Source organism: Myodes glareolus, chromosome 21, assembly GCF_982192425.1.
Source record: "Myodes glareolus chromosome 21, mMyoGla1.1, whole genome shotgun sequence".
Taxonomy (NCBI): domain Eukaryota; kingdom Metazoa; phylum Chordata; class Mammalia; order Rodentia; family Cricetidae; genus Myodes; species Myodes glareolus.
In genome coordinates, this window is record NC_142046.1 from 33,183,746 (window position 1) to 33,201,725 (window position 17,980).

The 17,980-nt window shown below is 44.4% G+C and overlaps 1 protein-coding gene across 1 annotated transcript in view; it reads left to right on the forward strand.

Annotated features, from left to right (window-relative positions):
• Lypd6 (LY6/PLAUR domain containing 6) overlaps positions 1-17,980 on the forward strand; it is a 125,763-nt gene that overhangs the window by 72,097 nt on the left and 35,686 nt on the right. The gene's annotated exons all lie outside the window — the stretch shown is intronic.

A 17,980-nucleotide genomic window follows, 5' to 3' on the forward strand; every position in this document is an offset into this window, starting at 1 on the left:
TCACAGGACTCAGGAGCAGAGGTGTGCCAGGAGTTGACTCTCCAATAGGGCACACTTCTTTACCACAGATGGCGTGGCTGCTCCGGAATCCAAGTGGCCGTTTGGTAATTCTCCTGGGGCCTGCTGTCAGCTCTGCATTCCCAAGTAATCATGGTAAAGAATTTAAATGATACCCTGTAAGCAGTCAGACCCGAAAGGTGGCTTCCAGCTGCAAAACTGCATTAGTAGATCTCTGTTTTAGAGGGCTGTGATATTGAAAGATAGGAAAGACGAGAAACCAGAGGCTGAGAGGAGTCGAGAGGCTTTCGCGCTGTATAAGCAAAGGGAAAGGAGGAGAGCAAAGTGCTGGCTTCAGGAGTGATGAAGAAAAGGCTGTTGTGAGAAGCATCTAGAGAGTAGCATTTGTAAAACTGCGTGTCTTGGGGGAACACCTGTCTAGCACAGTCCTGGGAGTTTGAGTTCTACCAGGTACTCTGAAAGAAATCCATCGACTGCATTTTTTGTTGCTCTTGCATTTTAAAGTGTTCCAGCGATCATGCCTCTAAGAGACACCAGAGCTCTGCTGGGCCAGAGATGGTAATGAGGGGTATTTAATCAGCTGACTCTTGAGCGGAACCCTAATATTAATTTTATTGAGTCAGTTTTTTTTTTCTTTCAAAAATTCAGAGCTGGGCTAAGCCAGATACAGATGGAAGCGCAGTGTCAAATACCTCGTTCATCTGCTGTGTTTCCTCCTTAGCCCTAGGACTTAGAACTGGGCCCAAGACTTAGTAGGCAGAATAAACAATGATGAAGGGAACGAGTTCTCTTAAGTAATAATTGACTTGGAAGGGTTTTTTTTTTTCCCATAAGCACTGAGCTGCTACTGGGAGGTGTTGGATCTGCAGTCTATTAAATAGTCAAAGAGAAATGCCTTGTCCACAGTCTTAGGGAAAGCAGAAACCAACTCTGTGAAGTATAGGCCACTCAGGTGTTATTTAATTCTACCTGATCTTTTGGCTTCATCAGAGCGTACAATAAGAAAGGATGAAGTAGTATTCCTTCCCTTCTCTTGATTGCAAGCAGGGACACCAGACATTCTGGATCATACTTAACTCTCACTGTGCGGTACAGTTCCAGGGGAAGGGCTAAAATTCTTAGTAACCCAACCATACGAATCAGTGTCCAGTATTTACTCTCACCATCTGAGGAGTTTAAGGAACTCACAGGAAATAGACCATGTGTTAAAAAGACAAGGATGCTTCTGAGCATTCTGTCAGATCATGAACATTTGGAACTGTCTGAAGCAGGTAGCAGTTAGGGATTGACATGGGACTTAGCTCTATAATATGACATGCAGTTTCATTTATGAAGATAAGATTTTACACCCAAGCTAACACTGTTAGCCTGAGATCAACCTTCCATGTACAATGAAACAGTGCTTCCCTCTCCGTTGTTGTGTCCTCAATCCCTGTCCACCATCATCCTACTGATTCCAGTGATCAAAGAAAGACATGGAAGCTCAGCGATGGTCCGGGGAAAACAGACTAGCAGGTTGAGAGTTCAGAGCACCACAGTTCTCTTTGCCTTCTCTCCTTCACCCTCCTGTTGTTTCCCAGGGTTCAGATGCCTTCTCTGTACCAACTACAGATGAAAGGCCACTTCCCTCTTGGTGTGGATTCAGTGCCTCCTCCCAAACTCATGTTGAATTGTCGTTGCCACCGGACTGTATTGGGAAGTGAGACCTTCACAGGTGAGCAGATCATGAGAGCTATGCTTGGGTTCTGGTTAAACTAGTGTCATCTGGGAGGAAAGTACCTCAGCAGAGAAAATGCCTCCATACAAACGACTGAGCTGTAGGCAATCCTATAGGGCATTTTCTTAATCTTAGTGATTTCTGGAAGAGGACCTAACCCATGGTGGGTTGATGGTCCCGGGTTCTATTAGAAAGCAAGCTGAACAAGCCGTGAGAGCAAGCTAGTAAGCAATATTCCTCCATGGCCTCCGCATCCACTCCTGCCTCCAGATTCCCACCCTGTTTGAAATCCTGCTCTAACTTCCTGCCATGATGAACAGTGATATGGAAATGTAAGTAAAGTAAACCTTTCCTCCCCAAGTAGCTTTTGGTCATGGTTTCATCAGAGCGTAGAGACTCTAAGACATGCTGTCCCATGAACGTGGCTTGACCTTTCTTTGCACGTGCTCACTTGCTTTTTGACTCTCTTCCATTTCATAATATAATATCCAAGTCCACCTTAAATGCTACAGCTGTTATAATTTAGAAAAAGCAGTGCACAAGAAAGATGCCGTGCGACAGAGCTCAGGTGGAGGGGTTTTTTTTTATTACGGGAAAGTGAATGGGTAAAGAGGGGAGGAGAGACTGACCTCTGGGGACAGGAGAATCAGAAGAGAAGAGAGAAACAGAGGGATAGACAGACAGAAAAAGAGAGAGGGAGAGAGAGAAAGAGAAACATAGTGAATGTGCACAGGAGATGCTCTTAGTGGCTACAGCTGAAGACATAGCCTATCAGGATCCCAAAGGCAGGCCAGTACAGGTGCTAACAATAGCCATGCTCTTGGACATTCCGGCTTCCAGAAGGGTGATTAAAACAGATGTCACTTGCAGATTCCCTAGTCTTTGGAATTGTGTTATGTCGACAAGAAGACATGGGTTTACACCCCTGGAGTGACACAGTCTTATACATCCAAGAAAACCTGAGCAGGGCACCCTCTATCCTCCATCCTAAAAATGGAAGACCAAAGTATGCTGTAAATGCCATGAAGCCCAGATGCCTGATTCCAGACTTTGACTCTACCACTTTGTACCTGGGTCACAGATGGACTAGGTCTGCCCTCCCTTAGTTTCCTCATCTGTTTAACTTGGGGTTAAAAAATACTAAGCTATCCAATAAGATAATTGACAGAATTGAATTATTTAGATTTTAGCATGGACTGAGGAAGGAAGGCAAGCACAAATTTCGATGACAGTCTTCAAATACTGACCCCTAGGTCTCCGTACCTCCCTTTGACTCCAGAACAAAATAGGTCAAACTTTGAGGAACACCCGTAGGAACAGTTGTATTTCTGTGCAGTATTTCTGACTTAATTAATGTGTGAGTACTTAGCTCGGTAATAACCGTTCTACTTCACCTTCATCCTAATTGATTCCAAAGTCACAGTTTTAAGTGACTTCCTTCATTTATTATTAACTCAAAGCCCTATTACCAAATACTGTGACCACTAGCTACATGTGGTGTTTATTTTTCATGAGTGACTTTTAAACTTAAACTACAAATTAAGTATAATTAAATTAAACTTCGGTGAACAACCCAGTTACTCAAATGATCTTATGGCTAGTATCTCTCATGGTGGCCACATCCATCATTGTAGACAGCCCTGGTAGACAGCCCTCATTCTGCTGTGGTGGTGAACACAGGATCACAGAATTTGTTATCCTCACAACCAGTGCCTGTGCACACTCAGGCCAGCTGAGTCCTTGAGAGCTCTGTGCACTCTCAAACCAGCTGAGTCCTTGAGAGCTTTGTGCACATTCAGAACAGCTATGTGCTTGAGGACTCTGTGCACACTCAGGGCAGCTGGGTGCTTGAGGGCTCTGTGCACACTCAGGGCAGCTGGGTGCTTAAGGGCTCTGTGCACACTCGGGACAGCTGGGTACTTGAGGACTCTGTGCACACTCGGAAAAACTGGGTACTTGAGGGCTCTGTGCACACTCAGGGCAGCTGCGTGCTTGAGGGCTCTGTGCACACTCAGGACAGCTGGGTGTTTGAGGGCTCTGTGCACACTCAGGACAGCTGGGTACTTAGAAGCTGTAGATGTAAACAGTAGGACTTGGGAGTGAGTCATATGGAATCCAAGTCCTTCCAGGACTTCTGACTGACTTCCTTTGCCTCTCTGTTCTAATTCCCTGCCCCTCACGCTCAGGCTGGGTTCCCCCTCCACTCACCTTGGATTGACTGGTACGGGTATTAGAAGTAGATTGCCCCAATTTCATAGAGTGAGCCTATGGTGACTGCATCGTGACCCTTTCTTTGTTTCGGGGACCACACTGATGCTGTATGTTCCTTTGCACCCACCCCAGGCCCACTTTTTCCTTCTGTGAATACCACCAGAGAAACTTAGGTAAGATGAAAACCTTGGTACCTTTCACGTCACCACCGAGACTTTGCCCTCAGTTACCATTGCTCACAGTGGTGGTGGCATAAAGGGCTCTCTGAGTCTTTTGTTGGACGGCTCAACGGTCCTTTAATTGAGTGCAACTGGGAACTGGGTGTTGTTTGTCAGGGCCTGTGAAAGAACAGAAGGCCTTTGGGGCTGTTTCCTCTTGCTAACAACTTGAGAAGCACCCTAAAGTTTTCTAAACTTTACTGCCACAGAACCCCCTGGGCTGTAAGGTCAGAGGTGATTGCTGAATCTCTCACAACCAGGGATGCACTGCCTGGTAACCAGTGCTGAGAGTGTGAGCTGACTGAAAGCATGGAAATCACTTGACAGCTCTCTCTTCTTCATTCTCCCCCCTGCCCTTCCCTCCCCTTTATTCTCCCCTTGCCAGCGTTTTACATTTCACGCACTTACCTGACTGTGGCTCCCCACCAGGTCCAGCCCCTTTTTTCCCAGGAAGTGCCAACCAGGTCTCTCCACTGCCAAACTCCTGAACAAAAGCTCTCAGAAACTGTCAAAATCGTTTTCAGTGGTCTCTTCCCACCAGCAGGCACTATGGAGCTCTTCAGGCCCTTCTGTCATTCACTGACTACCAGAAACATTACCTCATTCCCACCTTTCTTCTGTTGCCCCATTTCAGAGATGCTTATTTCCTTAAGGGCAGAGCTTCCTGAAGCAGTCAGTGTCTCTTACCCTTGAACCAGCTCTCCGCCGCGTGTGTGTTTTGGTGTCCTGCCTTCTTCATTTGTACACAGGGTTATAATAAGCCTAGACTGTGAGGTGGTGGGGGTGAAAGACCTCCATTGCCAGAGTGCTCTGCAGGGAATGAGCCGAAGGAAGGAAATAAAAGACCAACGCAGGAAGAGTGACATTCATCTTAGCCCACTGGTAACTACTGCCCAGTGAACGTATCATTGATAGTTTCCTTTGTACTGAATTAACTCATTTTTATTTTAATGTATTTTTCCTTATTTGCCAATTTTCATTTAACTTTAAAGCTAGCTATGGGCTTTATGCATTAAGGAGCAGGTAGGGTTTTCGGAATATGCATAAACTGCATCTTAATTGGCATTAGTTCGTTAACACTGATGGTAGGACCGCTTGTGTCTCTGAGGCCTCTCCTGCTTTAAGGAAAAGACATCCTCAAATGTGGCAGGTTCTGTCTAGGCCTTCCTGAATCCGCCTTATTTCACTTGCTCTGTGTTTTTATCCTCAACAAAGGACACTGATTTTTGCGCAGAGCGAGCGAGAACAGCTGGTAGAAACTGCTCCTGCCCGTGCTGGCATCTTTCCATTGAACTCGGGGCTTCTGAATACCTCTGTTAAACCCGTCACAGGTCGCTGGCTTCCAGAGTGGAAAGCCAACAGTTCTCAGCAGGGCGTTGATGCCCCGTGGGCAACCAGGTGCCTTCCACAACAGCCCCAGGCAGCTTTGAGAATTCCATTATCCAGCGAGCATGTGTCAGCCTTGACCCAAGTCTGTTCAGTTCCTCACCTCTGTTAATCCTATGAGACCCGGAGGAGCTTTGGGTTGTGATTTCTCCCTCCTGTAGAGGATGAGACTGAGGCTCAGGGTGGGGTAGGAAACTTACTCAGGCTTACAGAGTTGTGGCAAGGTCTAGCCTGGGCTGGGTGGCTTCAGGGCACCTTCTCTTAGACCTGCACTGCTCTGCTTTGCCTGCCACACACTGGAAGTTTTATCCTCACGATAATCCTAAAGTAGAGAAGAGACCTCTGGCCACCACAAGTTACTCCTGCACAGCCTGCCTTCTGGCTGTAAGGGTTTGCTTTGGTGTCCTTCAGGACCTCCCGTCCAGGGCAGAGGGAGAAAGAGGCGATCTAGTCCCAGACCACCGAGCCAGCTAGCATGATGCAATGGAGTGTTTCCCTGTGCTTTCTTAAGCTGGCTGACAGACAAGCCATCTCGAGCTAGGCCGTTCTTTTGTCTGTTGGCTGAGGAGTCCCAGCGCTGGTCCTTCAAGTGGTCTTGAGTGATTTCCCAAGAAGCAGTGCGAGAGTGAGCGCCCAGAGGAAGGCTTTTGTGTGGCCGCTGGTTCTCTGTGCCCCAGTTCCACTTCCCTGGCTTTGAGAAGGGTGCCCCTTGTCAGCCTGCCATCTTTCCCTCTTTGAAGACTCTGGTTTGCGACAGGAGGATAACACAGAGCTCTGTTCATTAACCTTCCTTTTCTCCTAGGAAAGCAAGTTCATTGGCACAAATGTCATTTGCCTTCCTCTGGCCAGGGTCCACTGGTCCAGATGTTTAGGATAGAGCCCTCCTTAAGGACAAAACCACAAACTTGCAGTCCTGGAGTGAGGGGCGGGGCTTCAACAGATGCTTGTGTACTTAGGGTCACAGAAGGCTAAGCTGCACCGGATCTAAGATCTTTGCCTACCCTGGCCATGGCACTTCTCAAAGATTTTCCCGTTATTTATTTATTTATTTATTTATTTATTTATTTATTTATTTATTTATTGTGTATTCATTCATTTTCAAGTCGTGTGTGTTCATGGATACATAATGTGGTCTTTTAGAATGTGTATATATCGTGAAATAATTAAATCCAGCTGATGGCTGTGCCTACTGTGTCACACGCCTATTGGGGTGTGTGTGTGTGTGCGCGTGTGCGTGTGTGCGTGTGTGTGCACGTGTGTGTGTGTGTGTGCACGTGTGTGTGTGTGTGTGTTGAGAGTGCTTAAACTCTCCTTTGTAAGCAGTTTGTTAAGTATCAACGTTCTATTATCAACCGTAGTCATCCTGCTGGACGATAGCTTCCTCCTGTCTAACTGGGACTCTGCACTCTGACCAGCCGCTGCGGGTTCACTCCCGTCTCCCCGCAGCCTCAGGCAGCCGTCCTTCTGCTCTCTGCATCTGTGAATCCACCGTTTGCAGATCACCCTTATCCTGAGATCACGCAGTATTCTGTCTTGCTGAGCCAGGCTTCCTTTTCTTGACATGAAGTCCATTGGGTTCGCTCATGCTATAATGAAATTTTAGCGTCTTTTCTCTTCCCTCTCATTTCCTGTGTCCTAGTACTAGTAGATTTGCTTAGTAATTGGAAGGATAACAGAAATTTATCCACATCTTTATAAAATGTAATGATCCTGGGTTGTTTACCTGTTGCTGAAGTATATCAGCAGAGATAACCATCTGACCCAGCAGGCAGAGGAGATGCGATGCTTTCTCATAGGCAGCCAGAAGGGCACATGGCCTGGCTGGCTATGCCAGGCTCCTCGCTTCTTCTTCCGTCTGTCAGCGTCACTGATGCTGCTCAGGACAGGGCATGGAAGTCAGGGAGCTGGGTTAACATGCAGCCTTTCCTAAAGAGAGCTCATTTCCTGGGGTGCAGTGCTGATCCTGTAATCCCAGAGATGCATCCCAGGTCGTACAGGGATGTCGGAGACCACAGAGAGCAGAGAACCCTATGGTCGATGCCTTTTCCATCTTGAACTAAGAACTTTCTCTGCGTAGACATAGCATTTGTCATCAGGTATGACCTCACAATTCAGTTTTCTTTTTCTTCCCAGTTTCATTGAGAGAAGATTCATTTTTCTTGTGGCTCTCTGGGACCTTGTGACAGGATATTTTTCTTTGCTTCCTAAAAACTTTGACCAGCTCGCTTTCAATTTTTCCATGGTACATCTAAATTGACAAAAATACTGGCTCGCTGTTGGGTTCTTCTTAAGGAAAAGAAGGGTTACTCTGGTCCTGCGCTACCAGGACCCCAACATGCTGCTCGGAACGTTAGGCCTGCTTCTTTGTTTGACTGCATTGAGGGATTCCCAGAAAGCTGATTTCTTTTCTCTTGGTTTTGTTCCTGTATGCAGACGCATGTTTAAACAGATGCATGTGGCGGCCAGAGGACAACACTGGGTGTCTATCATTTCTTGGGTGTCGTTCACCTTGTTTATGAGCCAGGGTTTCTCACTGGGCTGGGGTCTGTCATATAGGCCAAGCTTGTTTACCAAGCTCCAGGAATTGGTCTGCCTTGACCTCTCCAGTCCTGGGATTGTAAGAAGCGTATGCATCATACCCAGATGTTTTGCTTTTTTGTACACGAGTTCTGGGTGTTGAACTCAACTCCTCCTGCTTGCAAGGCAAGCATTTTATTTATTGAACTATCATTTCAGCACCATACTGCCCTAAAAGATGTCTCCCTTCCCGGGTAACTTTGTCTATCCCGCCCCTCATATGTATACAGTATGAATCCCAATGCACACAATTCATTCTAATCTTATAGACGACAGTTGCTATATTGTGATTACGGTTTATATGGGGTCAGGTCATTCAACACACCTGCTTTCAGATATATCCTATGGTCTTGGTTCTGGGAAGATAAAGAGAAGTCAGATGCTGCATAGAAATGGATGCCTTTAAGGAGATCATAATCAGGCAGGAAAGGCAATCACCTTAATAATCATAGTGTGAGTTGCTAATACCAGTAATTAAAGGAAGCGACCCATACTAATTTAATCCATGTTCATGTCAGAAGAGAAAAGGAAAAGCTGCATGTCCAGGGTCGTAGCCCTAACCAATGGTGTGCTACAATTTGAGCCTAGATCTGTAAAAAAAAAAATAATAATTAGTTAATTAATTAATTATAAAAAGAATCAAGTAAAGAAAGGCAGCTTTTCTTACTGCTACGACAGAAGCCTCTAATTGCTGCAGCTAGAGAAAAGTCATACAGGGAACAGAAAAGGTGATGATCTTGTGGGAGCACAAGGGCTTTCTAGAGGTGACACGTGACCAGCCTTAAGCTGAACAGAGATTTACCTAAAGCCAAGGCATTGAGTGAGAAGCAGCCTAATACCTTGGAAAGCAGAGCATGTCACCTGAGCATGACACGTCAAGGGAGAAGTAGCAGGCAGGTGGCAGGTTATGGGGAGCCTTGTAGACTCCCTATTCGGCCAGATCGAACAGTTCCCATTGCCATGGAAACACCTACCTCAGTCTCCTCCTCTCCAAGATCCATAGATCAAAGACCGTGTTGGACTCTTAGGGTTTTCCAGAAGCCAGAATTTGGTCTCAGTTGTTAGTCTTGGCAGGGCTTGTAAATCTATAATGGCATCATGGTGAATCAGAGTCCTAGGGCATTCCACAGCCAGTACCTGGTTATATGACATCCCTGTGTCTCTCCATGCTACCTCCATTTTTTAAATTTTTTTCAAAGAAGATTTAGGAATATGAAGGTTGGTTGAATTTCTGTTGACAGTGCCTGTGATCTGCATCCCGGAGGTCTGGGAAGGGTCAGCGTAGTCCTAGCACGTTTTCTTTGCCTCGTAGCTCACCTTTTACCTGACCTTGGGCCTGGTTGTGAGGACAGCACATCCACATCAAACCATATCATTGTCACCATCTTTTTCTTTCTTCCTCCTCCTTCTACTTCTTCCTCCTTCCTTCTTCTCCTCTCTTCTTTCATCTTCCCTGTTTTTTCTTTCTTCCTCCTTCCCTCACCCATCTCTCACATACATTTTGTTATATTGGGACAGGGTCTTAGCAAGTATCACAGGGAATCTCTCTAACTCGCCGTCCTTTTGCTTCAGCCTCCCTAGTCATGGGGATTACAGGCACATGCCCTCTCACTCAACCTCCATTTCCATTCTTGACTAAATAATTCAGAGACCCCCGCCCCAATTTCTTTCTTGAATATTATTGAGTAGTGAATGGATATCCACGTTCCCTTTCATGTTCTTAGCAGCCTGTCTTCACGGGCACTTTTGTTTGAAGCGTACAATAAGTGGTTTTTCTAGCAGAGTTAAGGAATTTTCAAGGTGGGACTAGATACATTAACTAATAGACAATCTGTGCCTGATTCGTGGAGGATTCATTGCACAGACGGATGGCTGGATGAGTGAAGTGGCAGACAGGGAAGACTGAGGTCTGGGCAGAAACAGCACTAAGGAGAAGACAGTGGGACCAGTACTTGGCTCCTTCCCTGAGGGCTGTTGGAATCAGTTTGGATGCCGGGGTTTCCTTCTCCACCCGAGGTCACTCAGTCGCTTTGCCCTAAGAAATGAACTATTTTATCTGTAAAAACAAAACAAAGATGTTCTATTATCAAAGACAGCCTCCTATTATTAATAACCCCTACAGCCTTTTCTGCTTGAATGGATGCTATGTAAAATCTTCTTATGTTCTCTTTTTTGCTACAATGATAAACTTCTTTGGTAGTCATTATTTACAAAGACCGGCAAATGAAGCTGGTAGGTTTTCAAGGAAGGATTGCAACCTCTGTGATGGGGCCATGGAGTTCGTTGGCTATGTTTATTTGTCTTCATGCTCAGGGTGATGAAATCCTTCCTTCCTTTGTGGAACTGTGTTAAGTAGATAAATGTACTTAAAAAAATAGTGTTACAGGTTAGGAAGCCCAACTAACTGCCTTTTCAAAACAATGTAACTAACATTAAGCTGCTACCATGGTATGTACCTGAAGGGACCAGAGACCTGGGGGTGGGGGCGAGTAGGTACCAACACAACCTGCTTCTTAAATATGTCCTTTGTCCAATGAGATACATGATGAAGATTTAGAAGTTAGCTGCTGAGGAATCAAGTTGTTTTAAAATAGTGGTTTAGCCATGGAGTTATGATGTAAGCCTTAAAAAAAAACAATGCCTGTGGTGAATTGTCGACCCTGTGACATATATACCTGGGAAAATCACCTCTGCCTTGTGGTTTCAGGTATCTCGTGGTCACTGGGGCCATTGTGTCTGGGCTGGCTGTGAGGTCGAGCATCTTCCGGGAAGTCTGTGGTGAAGGAGACCTGCTTACTTCGTAGTGAGTAGGAAGCACAGAGAGGCAGGTAGGCATGGGAATGCAGGCTCTCTTCACAGCATGCCCTCATGGTCTATTTCCCTCAGTGGAGCCCCACATACACAAAGTCCATGTAGGAGGTCAGAGTTTTCAGGATCCATTCACTTCCCTAGCCCCATCTGTAGTCAACCAAGCCTGTCAGCATGCACCTTTGCGGACATTTCGTTTCTAAACTATACTATTGTCTGGACCTTCCTTTTCTTTTTCCCATGAGAAGACAGGAGAGGCTGGTTCTCTTCCTATGAGAAATTCCAAAAGGTCTCCCCATACTTACCAAACATGCAGTTTCAGTCCATTGTGAAAGTTGAACTACATCCAAGAAAATGGAAGCACACTTTAAATAAGAGCTTGGTCAACTCTTATTTGCCGGAACTGTGGGCAAAACTGACCATGCTCCATGCAAAGTGGGAGCCAAGACAGATCATTGGCTGCTTTTCAATCCTGGCCGAGAACCAAGGTTACAAGACTGTAATGGACAGGGATGAGGTATATGCTTCATGTTTTCACTTTGCTGTGACAGCTGGAAGGACAGAAGGTTTAGGTTTGGAGGAAAGAAAGACAGTTTATGTGAAGAGAAAGTCATGTTCTAAAGGCATTTGAGGATGAGAATGACACCTGGGTCCCATGCTCAAGGTGCGTGGTACTTGCAAGGATGAGCACACTGCACTGTAGTTAGCCCAAAAGAAAGCTTCATTCTTGTTAGTTGATGAGTTTTAGTTAGCACCAAGGACAGAAGGAATGTTTCCACAGAAAAAGGAAAGATAGCAACATCGCTTGCATTTATCAACTTGAGCTTTGGACAGTCAGCACTGGTAAGTGGCAGTTCATGAGGTGCTGGGAGGGGTGACAGGGAAGAAATAGCATACCTCCGTTCTCAAACAAGAGATAAAAAGGTGGTCTCAAATACTGTGCAAATACCCCTTAACAATAAAAACTAGTTCAAATCGTGTAACTAACTCCACGGAGTCAGAGAAGGTGGGTTCTTCTTTGGAGCCCATGGCTATGAGCGCCCTTCATGTGGGAGAAGCTTCAGAACACTCAGAATTAGTGGAAGAAGATGAATGGGTCACTGCAGATGCCTTTGGAGAGTCCCTTGATAGAGTGCCTGGTGGCTGCTCTGTCATCAGAGGAGAGAAGATACGCCTCATTCTAATGCTTGGTTTGGAGGACTGAAGAGATGACACAACAATTAAGATCATGAGTTATCTTTTGAGAGGACTGGGGTTCGATTCCCAGTGACCACATGGTGGCTTGCAGTCAGCTGTGATTCCAGTTCAAGGGGGTCTGCTGCTCTCTTCTGAACTCAGTGGTGGGCATAAGAATCACAAGTGTTGCGCAGGCACAATGCAGGTACAACACACATTTACCTAAAATTAGGTAAAATTGAAAATGTTGGGTTTGTAGCTGGGTTATTTTGAACATAAGAGTGTATCTTGTCCTGGCTTAATTTCACTGATAACTTCGTATTGATTACTGAGTGCCATCTGATAATGTCATGCAAAGGTCCCTAGGACAAAAATCCCATAAAAATTAAAGGAAGCCATGACATTTTAAAATATATAGAAAAGACATCCAAACAAGAAAGTTTCCAACCTTCACCTGTTTCCAAGTAGCTTTAAAAAAAGATAGCAGGCTAACATCTTTCCAGTGCCCCTTTCCTGTGTGGGGGCCTCTTTGAGTCATCCCTACCTTATTGTTTATACTTGAGAACCCTCATCGTCAGTTCTCAAGAGTTTTCAAGTTGGTAGAAAGAGCAAAAAGGTGAAACAGCTCCCAGAACAAACTCAGCATCTTTGGATGTGAGACCTCATTGCTGTAGTGATGAGGCGAGCAGGCTTGCTTTTCATCCCACCCAGCTCCTGCATGGCTAGCTTAGCCCCAGAATAATTACACGGAAACTGTATTCATTTATGCACTGCCTGGCCCATTAGTTCTAGCCTCTTATTGGCTAACTCTCACATCTTGATTAACCCATTTCTAATAATCTGTGTAGCACCATAAGGTGGTGGCTTACTGGGAAAGATTCAGCATGTCTGACCTGGCGGCTGGCTCCATGGCGTCTGCCTGACTCTGCTTCTTTCTCCCAGCATCCTATTCTGTCTACTCCACTTATCTAAGCTGCTGTCCTATCAAAGGCCAAGGCAGTTTCTTTATTAACCAATGAAAGTAACACAGAGACAGATGACCCTCCTACATCACATTGCCAGACGTCCGCCCTAGGTGTCCTCTTTCAGGAACTGAAGATCTTTGATGCAGTTGACCATTAGATGAGTTTGGGACAAAGCAGAAGGCCGGTTTTTTTCTATAACTTTAGCCTTGCCAATGACTCCAGAGAAAGAAAGTGCACATTTTTTTTTTAAAGCATCGATTTTCGTGCAAACAAATCTTCAGTTTAGATCAGGAATGTGAACATTTTTCTCCCCCTAAGTTGGAAATGCAATGTTAGGGTCTCTAAAATTCAAAAGAAGTCATCTCTAGCTAGTTCCCTTAAGGGGCATTTTCAAAGCCCTCTATGCTCCAGCCTTTGACCGATTAAGCTTAAAGCTGTACTATATTAAAGAAACAAGCAAAGAAACATCAGCTACGTAGGAAAATTTAAGTTGGTAGATGGACCCTTTAGGAAGACCCTTGAATTATAGCTCTTGGTTGCAAGGGACAAGAAATATGTCTCAATTTCTAACTAACCTGGATGGCCGGGGCATCTCTTGGCTCGAAAGTAAGGGTACTGCACTATAAGGGAATTGCTAAACATTGTCCCAAACTCAAACTCTGAACGTGGTTGGAGTTCTCCCCATTTTCCCCTCTTGTCACCAAGCCAGCAAGCTTCATTGTCCTGTGCCAAGTGGAGAGGAATGTAGCATTCACGTGGTCCTAGGCTTTATTACATCTCCTACTCCAGAGAGGGATGTGGTCTGTTCTAAAGGAAAACTGTCCAAGAACACTAATTTGCCTGGTTGGTTCACACATCCATCCAGTGCTGAACCCAGCAACAGTTGCCAACAGCGTGGGCCACGTGTGCTCCCTAGTGACTGCATGCAATTGAGGTTAGCCTAAACCCATTCCAGGAAGAAGGGGGCTTTCCCGGGAGAGCTGGCTGTGGAGGCCCCCCCAGATGTCATTATTGAGTTAGCTATTTTTATGTGGAAAGGAGCACATGGAAAAACAGTAGTTCTGCTTTCTTGGCATTGCAGAAATCTTCATTCCAGATTAAAGCATTACTCAAATGCTGTTTTATAAATCGAGTGGACATGTGTAGGAATTTGTTGTCCCAGCTTCCAGGCATTTTTCTTTGGATCACCATACCTTGGTTCCCTTTGGGAAACCAATTCCTCCATACACTGATATTGATGGATTCCACACTATGCCCTTGCTCCAGGGATAAAGGTCCTCTCTGATTGGAGTGCCAAGTTACCCGATGCAGTTAGGGATGCCGGGATGTACCTCCCTCCCTGCTTTGTTAAAGCTTTGGAATAGTTGGACTAGGGGCTCCCTGAGAATGCTGTTGCAGCAGCCGGCCACACTTGGGAAGAATCATAAGCAAAAAGGCAAAAGGGAGCTTCAAGCAGGGGAGAAGAATTGCAATTGCTGAAAGCAGGCTTAGCGGACTGTTTTTCTCTGAGCCCCAACAGTTAAGGACACAGGATGGTTCTTCATGTTATTGTCCTTTCTCAGCTGTGGTTACTGCTGGCTGGATTTGGATAGCCGAACTTCATAACAACGTGAAAGAGATTTTGAATTCAAATTCCTAGTTGGACATGAGTTCCAATCGTTACTGCTCATGGTCAGTGGGTCAGGATTTGGAAAGGAATAGCCTGTTTTGAGAAGCTCTGTTTAGGTGTAATGGCGCTCGAGCTGGGCCGGGGGAAGAGTGGTGCTGGGGCTTTGGAACAGGCTGGGAGGTCTCTTACATTGTATCTCAGCAGCCCTGACTGGCTACTGTGCTTTCTCTGTATCATTCCACCCTCATCACTAAGACTGACTCCAGAGGTCACAGGGTTCTAGCATGGAAATCCCAACACACTGTGTTCAAGCGGCATTGCCTTCTATGATCACTTCCACACCCTCTGGCCCACTGATTAAGGTTGACTCAGACTCATGATAGATGTAGAATCTATCTTACAATAGAGACATGTCAAAATAATCGTAAGTACTTTTTAAAAGTCACTGTATAATCTGAGCAATTCCCAAACACAAGGAAGTTGTTACTTTTGGTCTGAATATTATATTTAAGTAACTCAGGTCTGTAAGCACATGCTTTTTAGTTTATACCTGCAGCAGTGGAATTAATGTTTCTGGGTAATTACATCATCACCAAGCCTTACATATTAAAAAAAAAACCTATACATATTAACAATTAAATCAAGACCTTTCATGACTGTTCAGGCCCCAGAACTCCATTTTGTATTTGCATTAGGCATCTACTTTAAATGAATACCTTCCAAATGCTTTCAATTTGCTTCGGTTCTGTACTGCACAGGTGCCTTTGTTCTGACTTGGCACTGAGCGTTTGTCCTGTAACATTTGCATTTTTAGTCAGGGTATCTTATAGAGGTACCTGATTTACTTTGCTGGCTGGTTTAAAGAGTGGGAGGATCTTATCTGTGGACTCTATATAAAAAAGAGACTACAAGTATAGCTTTGGGGAGCTTGACCTGGGTTAGGGCTCTGTCCCTTTGCATCTGTGACTAGTGTAAAAATTCCCCTTTATCTGTCTGGTACCATTCATGCCAAATGCAGCTCTTCACAGTTGGCTTCTGAGTAGAGAATGTCTGGTAGTTCTCAAAGCACTTGTTTTCCCTTATTCCAGAATATAACAAGTAATCTATTGGAATAGAATCAGCAGTTGAGTAACTCATGCAAAGGCAATTTAGAGCACAAATTAAATCTGTCAGAGAGGTATTAGATTTTCAAAAGCTCATAAATAACAAATGAAAGGTCACAGAGCTGTGGAAATGAGTGCGTACTTCTCAGGAGGCGCTGCGTTCGGGGAGGGGTGGGGCCCGCAGCGCGTATTCAAATTGCAACATCGTAAAATGGAGACACATTTTTTTTTAAATGTCTAGAACAGTCCAAAGACACAGTGGACTCAGAAGTGACCAGAGTTCTAGAAAAGACCCTTTGTATTAATATCTGAGCATTTGTGCCATTAGGGGTCAAAGCACCACCTGGTCCTGAGAATCTGCAGCCCCCTTCAGTGGAGCTGCATTTCAGGCACTGTTTAACTAATGGTGAGTGCTTATCAAATGTCTTTCATTTTCTCATTCCTAGAAAGTAGGAATGGTCTCTATGATTGATGGAGGGATGTCGGCATTAGGGCTGTTAATATCTGCTCCAGCCCATCCTGTTTTTCTCATGAAAAGCAAAGTGGAAAATCGAGCTTGATCACTATAAAGTGCACAGATATTTTTGCTATGCATTGTATGGAGGTCTTTCTCGTGCTGAACTGAACTTGACTTTTACAAGGGAACAAAGTCTGTATTTGTAAAAAGCAACATATAGATCTCATCATAATTCCATAACTTTTTGTGTATTAGAAGATTTTATCAAGAAAGTAAAAAGATGCCAAGTGTGGCAGCTTCTGCCTTTAGCACTTGAGCAGAATCAGATGGATCTCTGAGAGGGGCCAGCCTGGTCTACTGAGGGAGTCCCAGGCCAGCCAAGGCTACATAAAAAAAAGAAAACCCTGCTTGTTTCTTTCATTAAAGAAAGTAGAAAAAGTATAGAGAATATGGGACAATAATTGGTAATCATATGTTGCACGTAAAATGCCTAGAATCCAGATATAAGAACTCTCACAGCTTGACAATAGAGAATCAACGGTGCAGTTAAAACTTGGGTAAGTAATTTGAGTAGACATTAACTCCAAAGAAGACACGCAAATGAAAGCAAACACGTGAAAACATGTTCACCCTCATTGCTTTACTTGAAAACGCAAATGAATGCAAGAAAATTACCGTAGATAATAAAATGCAGCGAGACACACTTCACCGGTACGAGGCAGGTTTGTTTGTTTTAAGACAGACAACAGGGCTGCCGAGGGTGTGAAGAGAGTGGAAATGGGAGGTGTGAGATGGCACAACTCCAGTGAGACATTGGCAGTTCACCTCAAAGTTCAACCCTTGGTCCCTATGAGACCAAGTCCTGGGCAAACACTTAATAAGAATGCACATGTATGTTTGATCCCTGGAATTGTACATGAATGTTAATAACAACATTATTTGTAGTATCCAAGAATGGAAAGCATCCAAATAGCTGTCAGCTGATGAATAAACCTGTACTATATTCATACAGTGAAACATTCAGCCATAAAAAAGAATATTATCGATATTATAATGGAGATAGACCATAAACACATGGCCACCTGAGGGAATAGAACACAAAAGGCCACATGGCTATACCATCCCACTCACGTGAAATTCATAGAAATGTGAATTAAATCAGTGGTTGTCAAAATCTGGGAAGGGGGAGGGGTGGAAGTGACTGCTAGTGAGTATAGGACTTTTAAAGGGAGTGAAAGAAACGTTCTGAACTATCTAATGATGATTTTGCAATGTCAAGAACTATAGCAAATAATTACTGATTTATAAGGTAGTACATTTTACAATATCTTGATTCATATCAGTAAAATCCTTAAAAAATAATTGTACATAAAAGTGAAAATATCCTTGTCGGGCTTTTAAAAACAACTTCAAGTTGTAACAATGATACATGATCATTAATTTTTTTTGAGCATACAAAGTAATATATATATATTACTCCTATAACATTTCACAACTTTGGTGTATCTCTCTCTGTAACCTTTTTCTAATCATTCCTAAGCCTAGGAGAGGCCTCGTTTCCCTAAGAAGAGTCAGTGTCATGAACTGTTGGGAGAATTAAGGCTCAACTACTTAAGAATTTAGGAGTTTTCCATTGAATTTCTAAAAATTCATGGCTAAAGAAAGGATTGGAAGCTTTTCGTGAACAAATTGGGTCAAAGGAATGCAGCTTGATCTTTCCTGTGTAAAATGGTGG